Source organism: Saccopteryx leptura, chromosome 2 (genome assembly GCF_036850995.1).
Source record: "Saccopteryx leptura isolate mSacLep1 chromosome 2, mSacLep1_pri_phased_curated, whole genome shotgun sequence".
Lineage (NCBI taxonomy): Eukaryota > Metazoa > Chordata > Mammalia > Chiroptera > Emballonuridae > Saccopteryx > Saccopteryx leptura.
In genome coordinates, this window is record NC_089504.1 from 352,002,937 (window position 1) to 352,026,682 (window position 23,746).

The following is a 23,746-nucleotide window of genomic DNA, read 5'->3' on the forward strand; positions in this document are numbered from 1 at the left end:
TGACCACGATGGTCTTACACTCCTTGGGATTTGTCCCCGAGTAATCATGTTTCTGAGAGTGGCCCCGTGAACAAAATCAGTACTCTGGCAACGAAGAGCAAGAGAACAGATTTTTTCGTTTTTCTTCTTTTCCAAGTGAGAGGAGGGGAGATAGACAGACTCCTGCATGTGCCCTGACTGGGACTTACCCAGCAATCCCCATCTTGGGTAGATGCTCTGCCCATCTGGGGCCATGCTCACAACTGAACTATTTTTAGTGCCTGAGGCAGAGGCTCCATGAAGCCATCCTCAGTGCCCAGGGCTGAAACACTTGAACCAACAGAGCCATGGCTGTGGGAGAGGAAGAGACAGAGAGAGAGAGAGAGAGAGAGAGAGAGAGAGAGAGAGAAGCGGGGAGGGGAGGGGTGGAGAAGCAGGTGGTTGCTTTTCCTGTGTGCCCTGACCGGGACATCAACACACCAGGCTGATGCTCTACCGCTGAGCCAAGCAGCCAGGGCCGAGAACAGATTTTAAGTGTGCAGCCAATGGGGTCTATGACAGCCACTCTATGCATGTAATACTTTTAATTTTAAAAGAGAAAGTACATAAATGAAAACAAAGCATGCTGTTAGCATAAAACCAAGCTCAGGAAGATGACTGGTTCTGGGCAAGGGATTTAGGTTATAGACAGTGATGCAGTTATAAAGAAAACCTGGAGATTTAATGAACTGGCTGCCAGTGGGCAAAGAGCGGCAGAAATGTCAACATCTCTCCCATATTGGCATTAGACCTGACTAGTGTGACTGAGCCCTGCCACATCATAAGTCTAGGTTTACTCTTGGACGTGTGCAGCGTTAGAGGTGACAGTCACTATGCTCTGTACTTTGTGTAGTTTTAAAGGGTTGGCAGCTACTGGATTTACTTGTTGCAAACATATTCCTGTAAAAGATATCACTGGCACGAAACGCTCTCTCCCATGTGCCCAAACAAAGAGAGCTAATCACTTATTGTTTCATGCATATTGAACCATTTTTGCTTTCAGTAGAAATCACATTGATAAATCAATAAGTAATTAAAATCTAAGCAATCAGTCTGAGAAGAATATTAGTATATGAAACCCTGTAACCCAACTCCCTGTCTTTGTCTGGCTTTCCATTTTCTGTAGGCACACCCAGGAGAGACAAACAAAGGCTCATTTCCATTGCAGAAAGGATGAGCAGAGTGAGGGCTGCAAAAGGGTGAGTTCCCGAGATGAAGCCAGAGGGACGCTCCTACCCAGCTTTGCTGAGTTACCTGCGCACGGTAAGGGCTGCGGCGGCGTCCGGTGCTGCAAGCCCATCACTTCCGCACTGAAGCTGAGAACTGATGGAAGGACTGAAGTGTGCAGGCAAGTTCACCCAGAGACAAGCTAAAGTGAAGGTGTAACGCCAGCTGCAGAAGAAATGACCCATGGGGACCTCTGTAGCAGCAGTCTGTTCCCTGAAGTCACTGAGAAAACCCCAAGTTATCTGCAGAGTCCTAGTGGGTAGACTGGGGCTGGAGTGAGTGTCAGTGGGAAGGAGTCATTTTCTTAAAGAGAAGTAGACAGGACGTGGTATGGAGTGGGTCCTGAACACTGGGCTCAGAGAACTTCTCTATCTCATAACTCTCTAATCACACAGCCTTTGAAGAACCCATGCTACACGAGACAGGCTATTTTATTTATTTATTTATTTTTGTATCTTTCTGAAGCTGGAAACGGGGAGGCAGTCAGACAGACTCCCACATGCGCCCGACCAGGATCCACCCGGCATGCCCACCAGGGGGCGATGCTCTGCCCATCTGGGGCGTTGCTCTGTTGCAACCAGAGCCATTCTAGCGCCTGAGGCAAAGGCCATGGAGCCATCCCCAGCGCCCGGGCCATCTTTTGCTCCAATGGAGCCTTGACTGCGGGAGGGGAAGAGAGAGACAGAGAGGAAGGAGAGGGGGAGGGGTGGAGAAGCAGATGGGCGCCTCTCCTGTATGCCCTGGCCGGGAATCGAACCCGGGACTTCCGCACACCAGGCCAACACTCTACCACTGAGCCAACCGGCCAGGGTGAGACAGGCTATTTTGTCACTCTAATTGCCTTCAACACTGGTTCAAGACGTCACCTGGAAGGGGCTTTTAAAGGACAAATTTCTGATCTCTGCTCTAGTGAAGGTTAAACGAGAATCATGCAGTTCTGGGTGACTTTTCTTTTCCCCCCACATGAAGGCTCTTTGGAGCCAAAGCAACATCCTTTCTCCTTATCTGAATGCTGTCGGCCCATCTTCAGTAAAAAAGTTCCTGATGCAACTCAGCCATGAAAACATTCTCCAGTTGTCCACATTATCCTTTCCCTACAACAATATACCAAGGCGATTCTATTGTTACTTATTTTTTTACATTATTGGTTTAAAGAAGAGGAAAAGATCTCAATGGTATCTTGAGTGGGATGGGGGTGAGGTCGTAAGAAAAACAACTCAGGGAGCCCTTGTCATCTGGGTTTTCATGATTGGAGTCTCCACAGAATTGCCAGGTTTTAGAAATAAATTCACAATCACACGAACGGAGTCGTGACTGAATTGACCACTTAGAAAAATCAGTCCTCATTCAAAATCAGTCCCTATTTAACACTGGCATCTTCGATCTTCGTCAACATCATTACAAGTCTCTCACTGGTTCCTGTTAAACACAGTCTTATAAATAGACTTTGTAAGTTGATTATAAAGTAAATTTTCAATTTTTTCCCCCAAATGGAAGATTTTATGAAGTTAAAAAAGAGCTGTTGAAGAACGACTGAAGCACACACAACGTTATTGACAAGTGACCACGTGGCAGAAATAGAAGTCGGCACTATTTGAGGAAGAAGAAACCCTGAATACAGCCTACGTGTTACGACGGAGAACGCCACGCATACCCAAGGTATTGGGGAATCTTGACAAAGTCCACGAATTTTGCAAAAATAACCCTCTCCATGATTATGCTGAGAAAGTCAGAAGGTGAAGGCTATGTAATTTTGTTGGAAAAATTAAACCAGAGGGGGAAACCCAATATAATTCATTCTTTATTTTAAGACTCAGTGCAATTATATTTATAAACAATGTTTTTTTTTTTCAAATTTAAGTATAATCTACTTATTTTCATTATAAAATCTAAGCCAAAATAATTAGAAAGAAACTTTGGTTCCCGTTTTAAGAGAATTCACTGTAAATGGCCCTTTTCAGGTGCTCATTATGTTAAATAAGACGAAACTTCTGCGACTGTTCTCTTCACTGGGCCACATGACCTCACACGAGACTCGAAGGGCCCAGCAGAGAGCAGGTCTGGTGTGACATCACAACCTTGTCCTTGGGGTGGATTTAACGTATGTCCACAAATTTTTGAATACGTCTGTCTTCAAAAGGCAGGGTCTAGCCTGACCAGGCGGTGGCGCACTGGATAGAGTGACGAATTGGGATGCAGAGGACCCAGGTTCGAGACTCCGAAGTCGCCAGTTTGAGCGCGGGCTCATTTGGCTTGAGCAAAAAAAAAAAAAAAAAGCTCACCAGCTTGGACCCAAGGTCGACGGCTCAAACAAGGGGTTCCTCGGTCTGCTGAAGGCCCACGGTCAAGGCACATGTGGGAAAACAATCAATGAACAAGGTGTCGCAACGAAAAACTGACAATTGATGCTTCTCATCTCTCTCCATTCCTGTCTGTCTGTCCCTATCTATCCCTCTCTCTGACTCTGTCTCTGTAAAAAAAAAAAATAAAAAAAAAAAAAAAATAAAGGCAGAGTCTAATTTCTCTCTTCTTGAGTGTGGGCTGGTTACTGACTTGCTTCTACAAATAGAATAAAGCAGAAGTGATGAGGGGTGTACTGAGTTGACTACGTCTCTCCCCAGAAAAAAACCCATGTCCACCTGGAACCTCAGAATGTGAGCTTATTTGGAAACAAACTTTGCAGATATCATTAGTTAAGATAAGGTCAGTGAGGTTGCGGGAGGAGGGGGGGGCGTCTTAATCCAGTGACTGGTGTCCTTATAAGAAAACAGAGGGGAGACAGCTGTGTTCAGACGGAGGGACAGACCGGAGTGGTACACCTGTAAGCGAAGAAATGCCAAGGGTTGCTGGCCGCTACCAGAAGCTAGAGGCAAAGAAGGAGTTCTCCCCCAGCGTCTTCCGAGAGAACAAGGCCCGCTGACATCTTGGCTTTGAACTTCTTGCCTCCAGCAGCGTCAGAGATTACTTTTCTCTAGTTTCAGGCACGCTACGATGGCAGCTCTCGGGGACCATATAGCGATGACTTTTGAGACTATGTTACAACAGGCACCGCAGCTTCCTCTTTGCTCATTCTCTCTTGACTCTCTCGCTGCAAGGGGAGCTGGCTGCCATGCCGTGGAGACAGTCGAGCAGCCTGCGGAGAGGCCCCCGCGGAGATGACCGAGGCCTCCTGCGAGATGGCCGTGGGAGTGAATCAGGCAAGCCTTTGCAGACTCCAGCTCCAGCCCACCACCTGGCTGCACCTCCCTGAGAAACCCTCAAGCGAAACCCCAAAGAAGCGGCTTCGGAACTTCTGACCCACAGAAACCGTATGATCATAATAAACGTTCACTGTTTTAAGCCACTGAGCCTTGGCGTGATTTTTTTCTGCAGCAACAAACAGTGAATACCTCTGATCTAATTTTGCCACCTCCAATGTTCCCGGAGATGCCACCACCATGGAAACGCATTTAGAATGGGCCGGAGATTTCTTCATCCGAGGCTATTAAAATTCTCCGTAACTTCCTTGCCACCGTGTCTCCACCTCCCATTTCTGATCAATTTAAGAGGGAGCCTCTTTTCTTCCGCTGAACTTTCTCAGTCGCAAAGCTCTGTCGTCTCCGAGATTCTACTTAAAAGGGTGGTGGCCATTTCCATAAGTGAGATTTATTAGTTTTATTACCTTAGATATTTCAAAAATGATCTGGAGCTCCTCCTAGCCCCTTGGAAAATGCCCTTGGGTACAGATCCCACTGCTGGCATCCTGTCCAGTAAGGTGCAGAGAGGGTTCAAAGGGTGCTCGCAGGTGGAAAACAGCTGGTCTGGCCTCTGGGCTCCCCGGCTCCTGGGAAAGACCCCTGAAGACAGCCCAGCTGCTCCGGCAGCTTTACCAGTGACAGACAGAGGAGGGAGGGGCCCCGAGAGTGGAGCACACAGAAAACCACCACCACACGGATGTGACACAGTTAGCCTTGGTCACTGTCTGATTTAACAGCTTTATCCAGTACCTGCTTGGGCCCTGGGCACAGGATATGAGATCCAGGGCAGAGGAAGAAGAATGAGGGAAGGGCCCATCACTACCCATCAGCTAGACGGACCCAGAGAAAGTTCGTGCCATGCCGTTTGGTAAGGGCAACAATGGAAGTATGTACCATGTTCAGCAGGCACCAAGAGGGGAGGAGGTGAGCTTGCCAAATGTTTCTTCTTCTTTTTTTTAAATTCTGCAAGCCGTTTGCCTGTGGGTTTGTTTGCCGTTGGGATTTGAGCAGGAACCACCTTCAAGGTGGTAACTGCCACGATTCAACATTCAAGGACAAGGAGAAACTGACCCACTCAGGTCTCGGGCTCAGTGCTGCAGGGTCAGGCCCCTGGGGTGAATGAACACACTCTGATGAACACCTGTGTGTGCAAAGCCTGCAGGGGAGCTGTCTCTGCTCAGGTATGCCAACCAGTCTGTGTGTGCCAGGTGTGCGCAACATTCCAAGTGCTTTGCAAATATCAGCTCATGTAAGTCCCCATGACAACCTGAAGAGGCAGGCAGGTACTGTTATCCCCGTTCTACAAATAAAGACACTGAGGCACACAAGGAGGCAGAGCTAGATTCAAACCCCAGACTGTGCCTCTCCATACGTATGGATCTCTCAACTGTCCCGAACAGCAGCAAATAGCTTGTTGACATTTTACGACATACAGCTGATTCAGAATCTTGTCCAATAATGGCATGAGGTAGAATTTGAAGCCTTTGAAGCAAGGCATACAGTTCTAATGCTGGTGAACTCGCTACGACAATCTAAGTCTGATTTGTTAAGAGCAGGGAAATGAGGGGTTTGCAGACTCCGCTGTTCTGTACTTTTGACTGCCCCCTAAAATGCACAGGAAGCCGATGGCTGACGCGGCTCCATGCATCACTACGTATATTTGAAGTCGAAATAAATTTTACCATAATATTTTGAAATGCAATTAATTGAGTGTGCTCACCATTGCCCGGTGGGGTCGGCGGATCAGTTGTGTGTGAAATAGCGTGGACTGTTTAGTGTTATATAATAAGCCTGGGACCATTCTGTGAGACTTTGGGCGTCACCGAGCGAGTCTGCGCAGCTCATCACAGATGCACCTGAAACGCAAGCTGCTAAGAAAGGAGATTCTGAGTCTCACATCAGCTGTACAGGACCAGCCCTTCCTCCTTCATCTGGGGTGCCACATAATTTTGTAAGTTAATAAAATTCTTAACCCATTCCACGATGACAGAGTCAGACAACTCATTGTGTAGTCTTTGCTCCCTCGGGGAAATCTCTCCAGTGTGCAGAGGAAGCTGCCTTCTTTTTTTTTTTTTGTATTTTTCTGAAGTTGGAAACGGGGAGGCAGTCAGACAGACTCCCGCATGCGCCCAACCAGGATCCACCTGGCACGCCCACCAGGGGGCAATGCTCTGCCCATCTGGGGCGTAGCTCTGCAGCGACCAGAGCCATTCTAGCACCTGAGGTAGAGGCCATGGAGCCATCCTCAGCACCCGGGCCATCTTTGCTCCAATGGAGCCTCGGCTGCAGGAGGAGAAGAGAGAGACAGAGAGGAAGGAGAGGGGGAGGCGCACAGATGGGTACTTCTCCTGTGTGCTCTGGTCGGGAACTGAACCCGGGACTCCTGCACGCCAGGCCGACGCTCTACCACTGAGCCAACCGGCCAGGGCCGGAAGCTCTCTTCTTCTTAGGGACCCTCTGCTTTTCTGTGAGTTGAAAGTCTGTCTTATGGGACGAGTGGCACAATGAGTTGAGGGTGGTGAATGGACTTCTGGGTATTCAGAGACACATGGAACGCCAAAATCTTTTTGTCTGTCATTACGGTGCAGCCTTGCGTAGAGTCTTCCCAACTTTTTTTCAGTGCCACAGTCACATGGGATATGATAATAATGTATTTTGATCTCATTCTAAGAGGCACCATTTGTGTGTGTGTGTGTGTGTATGTGTGTGTGTGTGTGTGTGTGTGTTTGCCTTATAAAATCTCTGAAGCTGGTATGTGTTTTCTAATTGTTAGCACCTTCTAGTTGCTGCCATGTTGATGGCAGCAGTGACATGCTGTATAAATTCATGTGCTTCTTATAAGGGCTGAGATCTTGAGGGTCAGTGAAATATGGTGTCTGTGAAGCACGCAAGGGTACAGGCATGAGGTCGCTTGGCTGGAGGCAGCCAGTCGGGGGGCTCCTGTATTCCGGTCACACCTGTGATTCATTTGTGACACTCTAGGAAGGCGGTGTTGCCTCCTCAAGTCTCAGTCACCTTGTCTGTAAGACAGAGTAATAATAGCACCTGATGAGAGGTGTTTGCGGGCTGCCTGTGAGTTCATGGCCATAAAGCACCATCCCTACAATATGATGTCAAAAGTTCTTAGTCACTGCTCTGGGTTTTACAGGGACGGAGGTGAATGAGGCATTTATCTTGGTCACCAAACTTACGGGGCATCAAAATTTTGGTGATCAAGATAAAATTTTCATGTGCTATTTTGAAGAAGTCAAAATTAGTAAAAAAAACAAAAACAAAAACAAAAAAAACCAGGATGACAGAAATAAACATTTTAAACTGAGACAAGAGCTAGCTGGCTTTTCACCTGGATGGCATACCTTACTGCCTTACCTTCATCTCTGCCCTGTGAGATCCTGTCTTGATTTTTAAAAATAATTGCATTAAAATATTATCTATCTTGATTATCTATCAGGGGTTTTGGTGCCCCCTTCAATTCTGTACCCGAGGCTAGTGCCTTCCTTTCTTCACCCTGGTCCTGACTCTGGTGACATATCTGGCGCTAGACTGATTGTTTCTAACAATTGGTGCCCGATGGTGACTCTCCTCTCGCACCCACATGCACTCAGCCCGCCCCCATCTGTGCCAGGTGCTGTGCCCGGCTCTGGGGGGGCAGTGACGAGACACAGCACTGGGCTGCGGAGAACACGGGCACACAGAGAGACACACGCTCTATATAGTCCTTAGAGGTGTTGTGAGTGCTTCCATTCACTGACTCACTGCACAATGTTCAGTGAGCACCACCTCTGTCCGTGCCAGGCACACAGTACGTACCAGGCACCACAGGGAGCTCAGGAAGAAGACAGTCCCTTTCCTGTGGGTCAGGATGTCCCTGCAGTGGCCTGCCTGGAAGAGGTAGTGAGAAGTTTTTCAGGAATTTCAAAATTGCCGTGGCTACTTCAAATGCAGCGCCTAGCACGGTGCCTACCACTTAGGACACACTCAGTAAATAAATGTTTGTGAAAAGACAGAGAGGATGAGCTTATACTGTGCCCACCTGGAATCCCCGTGTTTGCCCTGGATGCCGGGCTGGGTGCAATGGAAGAATCAGACTTGGCAGTTGACAGATCTGAACTTGACACCTGGCTCCACCACTCGTTATCTGTGCGACTTCGGTCAATTTGCTTGACCTTTCTGCAACTATCTCCTCGAATAAGGTTAATAGCCCCAAACTTGCAGGTCTTGAGTGAGGTCAGGCACCTGCAAAGCGTCGCCAGTCTGGCTCATAGCGGAGACTCAGTAGATGCTCATTGCTTTCCTTTCCACTTTGTTTTGGAACTTGATGGAAGCGCAGGTCACAAAGCCCGAGCCGACCCCAGGCAGAGCAAGCCATCTGGGAAGCGAGCGATGAGATTTCACAGCGGCTTTCGTGCCGGGGGCTCTGACCACGTAAAGAAGGGAACCAGTCTGTTTCTTTGTGTCCATACCTTATAAGCAAGTTGGTTATGGGTTCTGAATAATTCAAGCTCCTCTCCACAAGACAGTCACAAATAGATCGGCTTTTTCAGGAGAGATGCCACACTGGGCTCTGAGAAAATGTGGGCCTAGAGACATGCTTCAGGGACAGGAGAAACCCGTGCTGTGACCGGGGAAGCCCCGCGTGCCGCAGCAGACACGCAAATGGGGGCGGTGTCGTGAAAACAAAAGTGAAATCATAAAATGTCACTTCCTATGCAATTTAACAGAGATCTATGAGAAATAAACTTTAGGAAACTGCCCGCATATATCAATGCATTACAGGTGCCTGGCAAAACATTTCCACAAAAATATGCAGTACAGTGTATGTATAAATCTGCCCTGAATTTTATGGTTCCACATACAAAGTTATAATGTATATAAAACAGAGGAACACGGAGAATCAGCTCATTGCTTAAACCCATGGTGATCAAATGGACTTGGTGTAATCCATCAAAGTTACATAGCTTCAAAGAAGTACAATCACCATCTCAGAAGGATCCGAGTGGCAACGACAGGTCTGGTTGGAGTCATTTTATAGCGTGGCAGGCGGTGGGGGGCAGACTAAGATTTCGGACTACGTCTCTGTTAAGCATATTACATCCATTATCTCACTTCAGCCTCCCCCACCCCTTTAATTCTACGAGACAGATACCATGTCCGCATTTCACAGATGGGAGAACTGGCTGCCAGAGGTTGAGTTACACAAGCAAGGACGCAGAGGCAGCCGACAGGGCACCAGAACGAAGCCTCATGCACGCAAGGGTCTTGTTCACCACTGAACGCTCAGCTCTTGCAGGAGTGCCTGATACACAGTAAGTGCTCAATAAATATTTGTTGAGCAAGTGAGTGGAGGTGGAAAACCCAGGTTCAGCTGACTGTATGTCGGGCATCCCTCCCGCAGGGGAATGAATGGAGCAGCACCCCGCCCTGCCCCCGCAGAGGATCCATGGGTGCAGCGCCAGCAGCAGCCTTGGGGGGCGGGGCAGGTTATGGAGACCTCTCGGGGGATCCCGCAGAGCTAGGAGCACGCTGCCTCTTTAGCCCAGAGCGTTTCTCGAGGCGAGGCTCTAGTAGGCGCCCCTACTTTGTGCTCCTGTAGCAGCCCAGAGGAGCGAAGTGGAGGCAGCGCGGGCTCTAGAAGAACCACGTGATCAGAGGCACCAGTTCCGAGCTTCAGCCTTGCCACCTACTAGAGACGCGACCTAAAGCCTCCGAACCTCAATCCCTTGCCTCCGAAAATAGTATGGGAACACCCACGTTGATTATCTTCCAGGCTGGACACAGCTGCACAGGCTGTGTACTGCGCAAGTGCACACCCTGGCACCTCCAAGCTGAGGGGTGGCCCTGGGGTTGGGGGACAGAGCAGCCCTGCTCCTGGAGGAAGCGCAGGAGGAAGGAGCCACAGCCGGAGCCAGAAACACCCAGGTGGGAATCGGCTCTGCCACTTGCAGGCTATGCGATCTCATGTTTCTTCAGCTGTAAATGGGAACAAAAGGACCATGTACCTCACAGGCTTGTTCTGAGGGCGACATGAATCAATGCATGCAAACCCTTGGAAGGCACGCAGTAAGCGCTTGAGAAAGATTTTTTGTAATTATTTTAGCATTTGACTTTTATTTTTTTATTCTGTATTAAACTAACCTATTTTAGGGTCAGTTTTACTTACTAGATCAGAAGCTTCTAGAAGGCAGGGATTGCGTCCACCGTTCTCCCTGTGTGGGGCCAACACTGGGCTCTTGATGAATCTTTGTTGAACTAAATTGAGCTGGCAGTAGATAAATAAAATTCCGAGTCTCTTTGACCACATCTCATCATCAAGTGTCCTCTTCTGCTTACCAGATTGGAAACATCGAGCCAAATACCTCTTTGTCTTCGTTAAAAGGTTTAGATTTCAGTAAACTTCAGATTTCACTAACCCTTCTTTCCCCACCCTGAGCGCCAACAAACATCCTTTTATTTGAAAAGAAATGAACGAAGAGCTTTCTCTCCTTCTGTAAGCCACAAACCCACACATAAGCGAGTCTCCTATTTGAGAGGACTTTTTAATTGCTGTGCTTCTTTGGGTCATACAATTAAGTAGAAGAAATATATAGGCTACACTGTCTGCCCAGGACCCTTCAAACCATCCAGGGTCAGAGTTAGAATCAGGGATGTGGAGCGACATGTCTGTCCGTGTCTGCAAGAGCATGGGGCTGGGCGGGCCCTCAGGCCAGCGCCGCTAGCAAACCCAGCTTCGCAAACCCAGCTTCACTGATCAGTGGGGTGGAGATCCGGTTTGTCCTTGGTCTGTCCACTGATTGCCCAAGAAGTTTCAGATACAAAAACCCTTTTGATTTTCACAATTATTGAGAAATCTGGGTAACGATTTTTAAGTAGTATGTACCAGTTAGAGTACTATTAGAGTATAGGGGCATTTGCTTTTATTTTATTTAATAAATCATCAAGGAAATTAAAGTAGGGATAATGAACTTCCAGATTAGAGACTCAGAGAGGTTAAGTAAGTTGCCCAAAGTCACACAGCTGAAATTCAGATGCAGGTTTGAATGTAAATACTGTGTGCAGGGTTAAGCATTTGGGCTCTGGAATTGGAAGGATCTAGATTTAAATTTTAGGTCTGTCTCTGATGAGTTATGTGGTTTCAGAGAAACTATGAAACCTTTCTAGGTCTCGGCCCCATCTCATGCGAAAGGAGATGAACAGCTGTGGTCATCTGGCAGAGTTGTTGGGAAGGCTGAGATAAGACACCTGACTCACTTGCACAAAGTTGGCCACAAAGTAAGGTGTTTCCCCAAGTTCAGTTACTTATTACTCCTTTTTAAATTTACTACTCCTACATCATGCCCTTTACATAATTCAGATGTTCCCCACTGCTCTCATTTTTCAAGAGAGTAATAAATGGCATTGCAAATTTTTAATCTAGGAACTCTAATCTGCTTCACCTGTTTTATTTAAATAAGACAGTATCCCGTTTAGAAAAAGGAGGGCTTTATCAGACATCCTTGGAAGAATCGAAAGGGGATAAGTAGACAGATAGCTTAATAGAGCTGGAGTCTACTGCAAGACAGTAGCCCGAATACTAATATATTAGTTGTTTAATAAAAAAGAGAATATTAAAAAGGTCCCGATGATATTTAACTCTAATAAAACCCACAGAAACTGCTAGAGAGAGCGCGGGGCGATGACATGCTGCCGCAATCTAATAACGCTGGAAGCCACGGGGTCGCCCCGCAGGGCTGGGGCTCCTCGGGCTGTTGTTCTGCGAGAGGCTGGTGAGTCGGGGGCGTGTCTGGGGGCTCGCTGCTGTCCCTGCATTGCTCAGGAGCCCCACTCCCCGTGCCTGAGTGCTGCTGCTCGCCGTGTCTGTCCCACTGAGCCCTTTATGCAGATGGGCCTGCTCTCTAGGCAGGGACAGCCCGCAGACCCTGCCGGGGAGCCTCGCTCATGACTCTCCCTAGCCCAGGTCACCACCGGCACAGTCCTCCACCCAGCGCTCCTCTCCACTCTCCGTCCCTAGGTTCACTCCTGCTCGCTCTGTCTCCAGGTCAGGCTTCCCCGGCTTCGGTGATCTGTTATACAGATGTTTTCCGACTCAGTGTCTGCACCCGTCCTCGGGCACACTGCAGATATGTCCCCTCCGGTCCGTGCACTTGACCGTGGATGACAGGTACCTGTTCCCCACCAGGGTTCAGAGGGAACGTTCTGCTTGCTCAGTGGGACTTCCCTTTTGTCATCTGCCCTACGGAAGTCAGTTTGACCACCCGCCACCACCACACACACATTCCAGAATGGGAAACCGAGGCCCAGGTTAATGAGCTCAGGTGCAGGGTGGCAGCCGCTTCACCCGGCTGGGCACTGGTCATTTTCAGTGGGGTCAGATTATCTCTGGCCACTCAGGAGACACAGGGTTAGGACCGGGCAGCAGACAGGGATAGGCGTCATGGCTGGAACTTGTTCCTCGGGGGAGAGTAATATGCATTTCTGGGCAGTTTAGCAATAGAGAGTAGGCTATAAACCTCTTGCGTGTATTTGTCCAGCGTGTTTTGTTTCCAGGGCTGTTGGTTTTTAAGAACCCCCCTCATTTAGCTGGGGAATTTGGATGCACCAAAAAGCTACCTGAAAATCACTTCCTAGTGACAGTGGCATTGCAGGAAGGCCAGCTCTGCTCAGGCCATCTTTCCAGGACTGGAGAAGGAGGTCCTGGAAGGCGGAGACACTGGGTCCCTGGTCCGCCTCCTGCTGTCTTAGGAGAGGGTACATGGTATGGGCCATCCCAGAGGCTTCTGGGCACCTGGCTTATGACCTGACAGGAGTGGAAGCCACTTCTAAGCTTCAGACAATGCCCACAGGGGAGTGAGCAAATCAGGGAATGACATGTCCCCTCACATTTACTGAGCCCACGGGTGTGCTGGGTCAGGGTTCCAAACGCTTTGTACGCTCACCTCGCCTGACCCTCACAGCTGCGTATGGGGAGGGGCTAGTTTCATCCCATTTTACAGATGAGGAAACTGAGGCACAGAAAGGTTGAGGAACTTGCCCAAGGTCACCTGAGGGTCTGTGTCATTACGCTCTTCCACTGCCTATCCTGTCCCCCGTCCGGCTCCGTGGGAGACAGAGCCACGCCGGAGAGGAAGTGTGGAGGAAAGGGCAGCCCTTTGGGTGAACACCGCCCCGGGCGTGGCCGGGCTCTGAACCCCGCTGCTTTGCGACCGTCACAGAATCACATCGTCTTACTTTCCTCCTCTATGAAGTGGGGGAGACGCCGTTCTGAAGTAGTATTATGAGGAGGGGATAACATAATTAGTGTGGCCCACCCAATGAGCCCGCTGTGGGCATTGTGCATACGTTATAGCTCTTACTATTACGGGGAAAGCACTTCGTACAACTTGAACTATCACATACTTCTTAGATCCACAATGGCAGGATTGTAATATGCACCAACGGTTAAGAAAAGAAAAAATGGTGACAATAAAACTCTCACACACCATTGACTGTAAAACACATCACCATGTCAGGGATGCTAAAATGTTAAATACCCTGTCCTGTACCTGGGTACAAACCACCTAAAAAGAATCGAGGGCCCCCTCCCCTCAGCCCCCATGGTAGCACGGACAAAATGCAACGGGACGAGGACAGAGCATAGCAGTTACGAGGAGTGCGGGGCCCAGACCCCAGAACCGAGGAGATGTTCACCAGGGTGGGCTTTCTGCAGCTCGGCTGTGCGTGGAGACCACTAGGCCTGGCGAGTCTCTTCATCATTTGAGCTGCTGAGTTTAGAAAACAGCTTAATCTGACTCTACCTCCCAAGTAAGAAGAAATGGTGACAAAGGGGTGTGATCAATTCCTTCACTGGGCCCTTACAATGTCAAAATTGGGACAAAGTGAGTAAGCCATGAATGGAAAGAGACGACAGGGCAGAGACGAGGAAAATGCGGTGAACGTAGAGCCCGGAGACTCTTGTCCTGGCCCCGGCTTTCCCGCTTAATTAGCTACAGGACAAGGGCTGCTTGCTTTACCTCTGGACCTCAGTCGCCTTGGCGACCAATGAGGGGCTGCAGGAGGACATGATGGGGCTTTTTCTAGCCCTCAGTCAGGATGTCTCTATACCTCGGGCAAGTGTGCAGGATTATACTGCAGATAGTATGAGGAAATGGGACTTTCCGATGCTTCGAGCCTTTCCAACCTGTCCCCTGGATGACCCTGGCCCTTTGCTGCGCGAGCTTTCTCCCTGGAAAGGGAGGAGCATGCTGAACAGAACTGTCTTCCCGAAGCAGATCCGGTTCTAACGCAGTCGAGGTTTTCCCTCAGTCCCCTGGAGCAGCAGGGGATGAGACGCTGCATTCTAAACTCCTGTTTTAGCTCGTTTTCCAGTGTCGACTCTGGTTATTCAAGGGCTCACCCGCACAAAAAGCAGATGAGACAGACTTTTCGGCAAAACAACAACAATGACAACTCCCAAAGCCCCGAATGCTTACCGCAAGACCACAGAGAGTCTAGAAATGCTTAGCACAAAAGGATGAATCGGCGTCAAGTGGCCACCAAGGAGCATGAAAATAAACAAGGGGCACGTTCAGAACAGCAGTCGGAGCAGGAGAAACACTAAACTTCAGCTCAAATCAGCATCCGTTTACTTGGTCCACCACTGGGAGGAATACAAAAGTGGATATGCCACGGTTCCTGTGCCCCAAGGGTTCTTGTATTCTCAGAGGACAGAGAGGAAGCATCCAGATCCCCTCACCACAAAGCGGCCCGTGCAGAGTGCTGGGGTAGAGGCACCCAGCAACAGGGAGCCCAGAGAAAGGGGGAACCCTAACTTCAACTGGAGGGTTTGTGAAAAGATGGTGGATGGTAGATGGAATGGAGCTGGTTGATAAAATAGTTCAATGGGTAGAGACAGGAGGACTTGGCATTCTAGGTGCCAAGTCCTATGTCTATGTGTGTCAGAAGAGACAGAGGTAGATAGATTTGTATTTTCTTATAGGCAGTGCAGAGTAATCCATTTGTTCTGAGGAAGGAAGTGACATGACAGTTAAATCAAGGATTTCAAAAATATTTTCCAAATGAATCAAAACCACTGAAGATAAAAAAATTGTGCTACACATAGACAACAGAACATTACTTGGCCATAAAAACATTTGGAATCTTACCATTAGGGATATTATGGAAGGACCTAGCAAACATTGTGCTAAGTAAAAATAAATCAGTCAGAGAAAGACAAAGGCCATATGATTTCACTTGTGTGTGGAATCTAAAGCACAAAACAAACAAAGCAGAAGCAGAGGACAGACTGACGGCTGCCACATAGGCGGGGGCTTGGGGGACTGGGTGGCAAAGGTGAAGGATGAAGAAGTACGAGTTAGTAGTTATAACATAGCCACCGGGATGTAAAGAACAGCATAGGAAACAAAATCAATAATATTGTAATAACTATACATGATGCCAGGTAGGTGCTAGAAATATTGGGGGGGGGGAATGCTTTGTAAAATATATGATTGTCTAACCACTATGCCATATACCTGCAACTAATAATACTGAATGTAAATGTAATTAAAAATAAAAAACAATGTTCTCTGTATTAGGCCATATATTTCATGACAATAATAATAAGTACCATTTACTGAGCATGTACCATCACCAAACATTTTACAACTGTGATCCCATTTATTCCCACCACAACCTTTTAAAATATGTACTATTGTGCCCATTTTACAGATGAGGGCAGTGAAGTTTTGAGAAGGAACGTAATCTGCACATCACAGCAGAGCGAGGACTAAAGAAAAGGCTTTCAGATTCTTTTTTTTTTGTGATAGAGACAGAAAGAGTCAGAGAGAGGGACAGATAGGGACAGACAGACAGGACGGGAGATAGATGAAAAACATCAATTCTTCACTGCGGCTCCTTAGTTGTTCATTGATTGATTTCTCATATGTGCCTTGACTGAGGGGCTACAGCAGACTGAGTGACCCCTTGCTGAAGCCAGCGACCTTGGGCTCAAGCTGGTGAGCCTTGCTCAAACCAGATGAGCCCACGCCCAAGCTGGAGACCTCGGGGTCTCTAACCTGTGTCCTCCACATCCCAGTCCGACGCCCTATCCACTGCACCACTGCCCAGTCAGGCGGGCTCTCAGATTCTAAAGGCTGCTTTTCCCACCTGCAGTATACACCTTTTGCCATGTGCTACTGATTTTATCAGACAAAAAGAAAGTGATCCTGCCTTTTAACAGAAAGAGCCTTAGTTAGATGTGAAGCACCATCATTAGGATAAACTCTTCAAGATTCACTCTTGGAAACCCCAAGTGCCATACCATAAGGCACTATACATCAAAGGGGTCCAGGTAACAATACTTGCCTAATTTACCTGTCACACTATGGCTGAGCCACACATGACTTCATTTTTCTTCTATTCTGGCAACAAACTACAGCTGGATTTGGGAGAAGAGCAACGTCCCCAGGTTCTGTTGCCATAGCTGTTTCCATTTGAAAGGGCTGGAAGTACAATGGAGTCTTCTGTCTTTGTGATTGGAACCATATAAGAGACAGCAGGTGACCTAGACACAATATTCCACTTCCATAATTTTATGATTTCTGGTGTAGTCCGCGGGAGCAAGCATAATAACGATCGCTCTGCTTCTGGGACAGTGTCTCCCCTTTGAAAATATTCGTTGTTAGCACAGTTAGGGTTGCGATTGCATGAGAAACTCCCGGGCTTTCCTCCTTAGCTCCCATCACTCAACTTGCATGAGGCTCACCTCCTGGAATTCCGGTGGGGGAGGGGGAGGCTCAGTAACCTCATATTGTCCTTACCCGAATATTCATAACACTGACCTGAAACTCTAACTAATAATATATGTAAATCAGAAAACAGAGGAGGAAAGAAATGAGTCATCAAAAATTTCTCTGGGAATCTCCATTGGAAATGTAAATCAGAGAAGTTTCTGGAAGGCAGGTAGGCAGAGAGAAAACCATCTGTCGTTCCACCGCAGTGAGCAAGAGCGAAGGGACGTAGGCATTAGAAGCAGAAGTCCAACGTGCGGACAAGAGCCTCATTTTCTCGCGAGAAGGCAAGGGGCGGTTCACCTGGGGCCTTCACCTTGTTCTGCTCTGTGCGGGTCGTTCTCTGCGAGGACCGGCACAATGTGCCCCGTGCACAGACGGGGAGTCCCCCCAGCTACCGCTTCCACCGATATTTCTGGCCTGAGTGCCAGCTACCCAACACTCAGCGGCTGGTAATAGCTCTGGTTCCAGATGAAAATGTCAGTCATTTCATCATACACACTCCGAAAGGGGTACGTAAGAGTTGTTTACAAGGGCAAAGCTGTGCTTTGGAAATCTGGCTGTAAGAGCTCCGACCACCTCACCATATTTTAATTCTTTGAACCTGCAGCAACCAATTCCATTTTTATAACTGCCAGCACAGGAAGTCATTAAAACACTTGGCTCTAATGTGTCTTGGTCCCTGCCTCTGCTGGAATGCTATAAATTGTGATGGCCAGAACATTTGTGCAAACCCATGAAGAGAAACATCATATTGAAATAATTTCTGTGGCTAGTGAGGGGAAGTTAACGACAGACTGCACATCTAGACCGTGAGATGTAGCGATGGAGAGCCCGGGGACTGGAGTCAGGGTAAGCTTCAACGCTAGAGCTGCCTTTTGAACCCTTGTGGGATGTGTTCACTTAGCCTCTGAATCTCAGTGTTCCCATCTGCAAAATGGGAGTGATGGTGGTACCTCCCAGAGGATGTGGTGGGAATTAATGAGACATGGAAAGTACGTAGTAACTGCCCAATAAAAATTAGGCGTCGTGATTGCTGTTGAATTATTAGCATTAGCTCTGCATCGGAGCAGGACTCTGGAATCTGTGGCAGAACCAAGTTTCACGACCTTATCACCCTGTTGTAATCACTTGCTTATTTTTTAGCAACTTTGTTGAGACATCTTTGACTGGTAAAAATTGTATATGTTTAAGTTCTACAACTTGATGTTTTGATACATGCATTGAGAAAAGATCACCATAATCAAGCTAAATAACTTATCCATCATCTCTACATAGTTATTTATTATGTGCATTATGTGTGGTTTGAGAAGATTGAAGATGTATCCTCTTAGGATATTCTAAGTGTATTATATAGTGTCATTGACTATGGTCTCCATGCTGTACATTGGGTCCCAGAAAGCACTCGTGTTGCATAACTGAAACTTTGTACCCTTTGACCTATACCTCCTCCTATTCTGCTCCTCTCTCCTCTCCTTGGCCCCTGGAAACCATCATTCTACTCTCTGCTTTTATTAGTTTGACAATTTTAGATTCTGCATATAAGTGAGTTCACACAGTGTTTGTCTTCCTGTGGATGGCTTATTTCACTCAACAGTACTCTCTAGGTTCACCCTTTTTGCTCCAAATGGGAGGGTTCCCTTTTATTTTAAATTTAAATAATATTATAGTATGTGTGTGCATGTGCGTGTGTGTGTGTGTGACACATTTTCTGTATCCATTAGTCCATAAACAGACACTTCGGTTGTTCCCATACCTTAGCTATTGTGAATAATGCGGCAATGACCATGGGGGTGCAGATATCTCTTTGAGATCCAGATTTCATATATATATATATATCTCCAGAAGTGGGATTGCTGGATCATATGGTAGTTCTATTTTAAATATTCTGAGGAACTTCCAGACTATTTTCCATAATGTCGGTATTCACTTTCTTAAGAGAACTAAAGGTGAACAAAGATAAACTCCATCCATCATTTTCTTCCCTCACCAAAGGGTTTCAGGCTATGGCAAGACTGACAATGCTAGCCTGCCCCATCTGTGGATGCATAAAGGCCTGGTACACCACGGCACCATCCTGCACTGCAATGTCAGCACCTGCCCGGCCGCCATGTTTGTTACCTTCTTCCCGCACACTGGAATGACTTGGCCTAGAAGGGTGTCTGAGATTATTCTCTTGGCTGGGTCTGCAAATAACCTTGGGGGACGTGCCCACTCAGTGAGGAACATGATTCTTTTTTTTTTTTTTTTTTACAGAGACAGAGAGAGAGTCAGGGAGAGGGACAGACAGACAGGAACGGAGAGATGAGAAGCATCAACCATCAGTTTTTTGTTGCACTTTGCAACACCTTAATTGTTCATTGATTGCCTTCTCATACGTGCCTTGACCATGGGCCTTCAGCAGACTAAGTAACCCCTTGCTCGAGCCAGCGACCTTGGGCTCAAGCTGGTAAGCTTTTGCTCAAACCAGATGAGCCCTTGCTCAAGCTGGCGACCTCGAGGTCTTGAACCTGGGTCTTTCGCATCCCAGTCCGACGCTCTATCCACTGCGCCACCGCCTGGTCAGGCAGAACACGATTCTTTGTGTCACGTTTCTCACAGACTGCTTGAGAAGCTGTCAGTATTGGAGTTGGAAGAGCTGGGTTCAAGTCTTGGCTCCACTCCCTATGGATGACGTGAGCTTGGACATGTTACATAAACCCTCTGAGTCTCAGTTTCCTCATCCAAAAAATAGAAAAAAAAATTTCATGAAGACTAAAGGACATAAAACAAAAGAGCATTACAAACTATAAGGAATGACATAAATGCTACTTGTCATGACTTTTCATGAGCAGGACCATCACTGTGTTATTGGTTCTTTAATATTAAGAATTCTGAGGGTTTCTGTGGCTAAAGATTGCCACTAATTCCATAAAAATAAATGTTGTGTTTCTTACTCAAAGGTCAGAAGCAGTGGGGTTGAATAAAGACAGGGTACAGTGATGACAGGCAAGGGGGCGCTGTGCAGGGCCACACTGGGCTGCCCATCTGTCGGAAGGGAAGTAAGGCAGGGGACAGCAAGGGTGACCGACTGCTCACTGATTAGAATTCAACTTCACATTTTGCTTCGTTCCTCACAGACGTATCCCAACTCATGCTTATGCTCTTTCCAAATCCCATTCCTGGAAACCCTTTCTCCCCTGGACTCTGAGACTCTTGGGAATTAGCACTCCTCAAGCATTAATTTTTAAATGGTAGATGCTCTTAAGGGGCCCCGCACCGACCCCAGGAAATAATCCATTCCTGTTTAGAACCGCGCCGTTACGAAGAGGCTTGGGCACAGCGGTCTGCCCTCCTCGTGGCCTCCTCCCCGTCCTGAAGACCTCCTTTGCAGCTTTCTCATGTTTTCTTCCCCCCAAACACCTGGAAGACTGAGAGGATGGAGGTTTGACTACAAGCAACGGTGAGGAGAGTGGCCCAAATATGCGATACATGTTTTGATGCCAGGAAGGACATGAACCCGCAGTTTCATTCTGCAGATCTGCATGGATAAGTTCCTGAAGGGAAGGACAGACTGGTGGGGAGAACCGGCCACGGTCCACACTTACGGCTCCAAGAGAATCCAGAGGATGCATGCTTCCCCCAGCGTTAGCTGTCCTCAGTAGATGCCAGAGACCCTGACTTTGAATGACCAGCAGGAAGTAGGTTTCCTCTGCCTCCTAACTCTCATCCAGGCTGCAGAAACACGCTATGAACATTAACAAAGCTATGCCAACGACAGCATAGAAGCTGTTGATTTCTCTCCCATATTAAAATATCATTGAGGGGTATTCAAAATATGAGCACTGGCCACAGCCATCCTGGTGGGCTGAGATTGGAAAGAAGAGGAAAGAGACTGAGAACGGGAGTAGGAGGTATTGCAGTAAGTACTAGACTTACTCCTCTTCCCCACTCTCCATGGCTTATGAGCTGTATTGCACTGATCTCCTATTAAGCCAAGATTAGATACTTTGAAATTTTAACATAAAACTTCTCTCATGTCGCTTATGAAGCTATTGCCCCTGAGCATCAGATCCTGCTTCCCATACTCTGTTTCCTGATCCTGGGTCTGCAAACTATTCATTTCTGCTTTGCCAGCTGGAGCTATGTCAAGTTCCGCCAGTAGGGGGCGCTAGAGGAGACTGCGAGGAGAGAGAGAGAGAGAGAGAGAGAGAGAGAGAGAGAGAGAGAGAGAGGAGAGATGGATACCCTTCAGGTTCACACTTTGTGTTCTTGGCAACATGTTGCTGGTCTCGTTTGCTTTTTTCACTCCAGCAGCAGCAGCAGCAGCAGCTCCTTTTTGTAACAGCAATTTAAACCTGTTTGCAGTTTTCCTAACATTGCAGAACCAGCCTCAGGGCGACTCCTCAGAGACACCAGCGCCATCTGGGGCTCCCCAGGGGTTTGGGTCCTCCCCAAACAACACCCACCCCTCAGAGGTCTGAGGTCCAGCCAATGCTTGCAGGTTTTACTGTTCCTTTAGTCTCTTCTGCCCTAGAAGTGATATCGGCTCCCTGCAATGGTTACCGTGATACCTTTGCGTTTTCAAACATTTCATGCCTAGTTAACCACCCTTCATACTAACTAAATTCTCTCAGTGAAAGTACTTGGTGTGGTTTCTGCCGCCGGCTGGGGCGCTGACAGATGCATCACTATTGCTATTGGACGAGCCCGGCAGTGGGAACTGGAAGGATTTTTTTCTTTAATCAAAAAGACACAAGTGCATGCTCCGTGGGTTGTCTGTTGAAAGCCCTGTAAGAGACAGCTGATATTTGAGAGAGAAAATCTAGGAACCATGGTAACTGAAAATTCTACATATTTTATTGAGCCAAATCACCTGAAAGCTACATGCTGGGATCGTGGAGGGACATGACTGTCTTCTAGAGCTCCGGGGACTATGAACTGAGATAGCCAAAGAAAGCACCTAGCCACCTAGCAGGTTGCAAGTGCTCAAAAAATACTGAGTAATCATGTGTGTGTGTGTAAGTATTTTTTTTAAAAAAGCAGAACAAGTGATTGTGCTGTTTCTTGCAAAGTTGTTCCAGAAAGGGATAAAGGGAGACCATTGAATTTGGAGATAGAGGAAAACAAAATTAGAAGCTGAATCCTGTCCCTGTTTTTTGCTATACAAAATCAGCAGAAATAAAAAGGAGACTACTGACATTCCTTGTAGTCCAGAGCACAGAGGCCTGAAAAGGACTTTTGGGGAATAATTTAAGTCTCTGAATTATCTTCAGAGATCTGAAGCAGAAAGGAAGAAATGAGGCATGTTTTATGTGGCCCAAGAGGTCAAACAAGAGCTGACAGAGGGAAAAGGATAATTTTTGCTTGAGATAAACAGGAAGTTTATAATAGTGAGGCATACCCCGAGGCTTACAGTCTAGGAAGTAGTGAGTTCCCCATCAGACGATGTGATCAACCAGAGGCACATATCTGCTGGCCTAAAGGAGAGTGGTTTTGAGCAGAGAGGGAGGTGATTGATTGTTAAAGTTCTTTTCCAGCCCAAGGCTATTTAAGCCTCTGATTTTTGTCTAAGTTTCCTAATTCACAGGTTAAAATTGCAACGGTGGAAAATAATGAGGATGTGAGAGAGAAAAGAAGTTGGCGAGACTAAAGTATAAGATGAGAAGCCATTAGGAAAAATTATACCTGTGAAAAAACTGCCTTTCCCTACCTCTTTATTATACTTAAACTGCTGAGCTGAAAAAAATGAGAAATAGGTCACGATATGTATGGTTTTTTTTAAAAATTAGATGATTTAGGTCAACTTTCTATACACCCAGTTTACTTGCTGTTGTTTTAAAGGTGACTCTTAGCATAGCAAAGAGAGAACATAATAAAAAATTCATAGAAAAAAAATTATAATCAATGTAGACTAAGCCTTTGAAAATTAGCCAATTAACCCGGCTTTGCTTTGTTTCTTCATAAAAGACTGGATTTACATAAAAGGAGTCTAATGTGAACAATGAGCACATATGCAGAAAATAAGAGTGGAATGAAAGATTACTTATGTATATGACTAGGCCCTTCAAAGGTTCACGGTTAAAGATGGATCCTTTGAAGCTCTATCGGAAAAGAGCCGGCACCATGACTTTCTTAAAAGAAGCTGGAATGGACCCTGCAAGGCTAGGAAAGGGCCAAAACAGAATGCAAGTCTTCTTGTATGGTCCGCCATCTACAACTATTACCCTCCTGTTACGGTTCTTCCTTAATTCTCACAGACAAAGCCAGGATCAATGAGTGCAAAGCACACAGAGGTGAATTTTAACTACCGGAAGAAATTTCCAGATGATCAGTTCTGTATGAAGGAAACATCACCTACTAGGGAAGGTAGTCCAGCGTAAGTTCATGGACCGCCTGAATCTAGAATTAGATGGGGAGATCCCTTCTTGCACTGAGATCCTTAGGATTACTTGGTGACTAGTTTGGTAAGCAAGAACATATTACAATAGATATTTATAGATCTATTCATTCAGGTAAGAT

The 23,746-nt window shown here is 47.1% G+C and overlaps 1 protein-coding gene across 2 annotated transcripts in view; it reads right to left on the reverse strand.

Moving 5' to 3' along the window:
* Positions 1-23,746, reverse strand: part of CA10 (carbonic anhydrase 10) — a 498,781-nt gene that overhangs the window by 205,998 nt on the left and 269,037 nt on the right. The gene's annotated exons all lie outside the window — the stretch shown is intronic.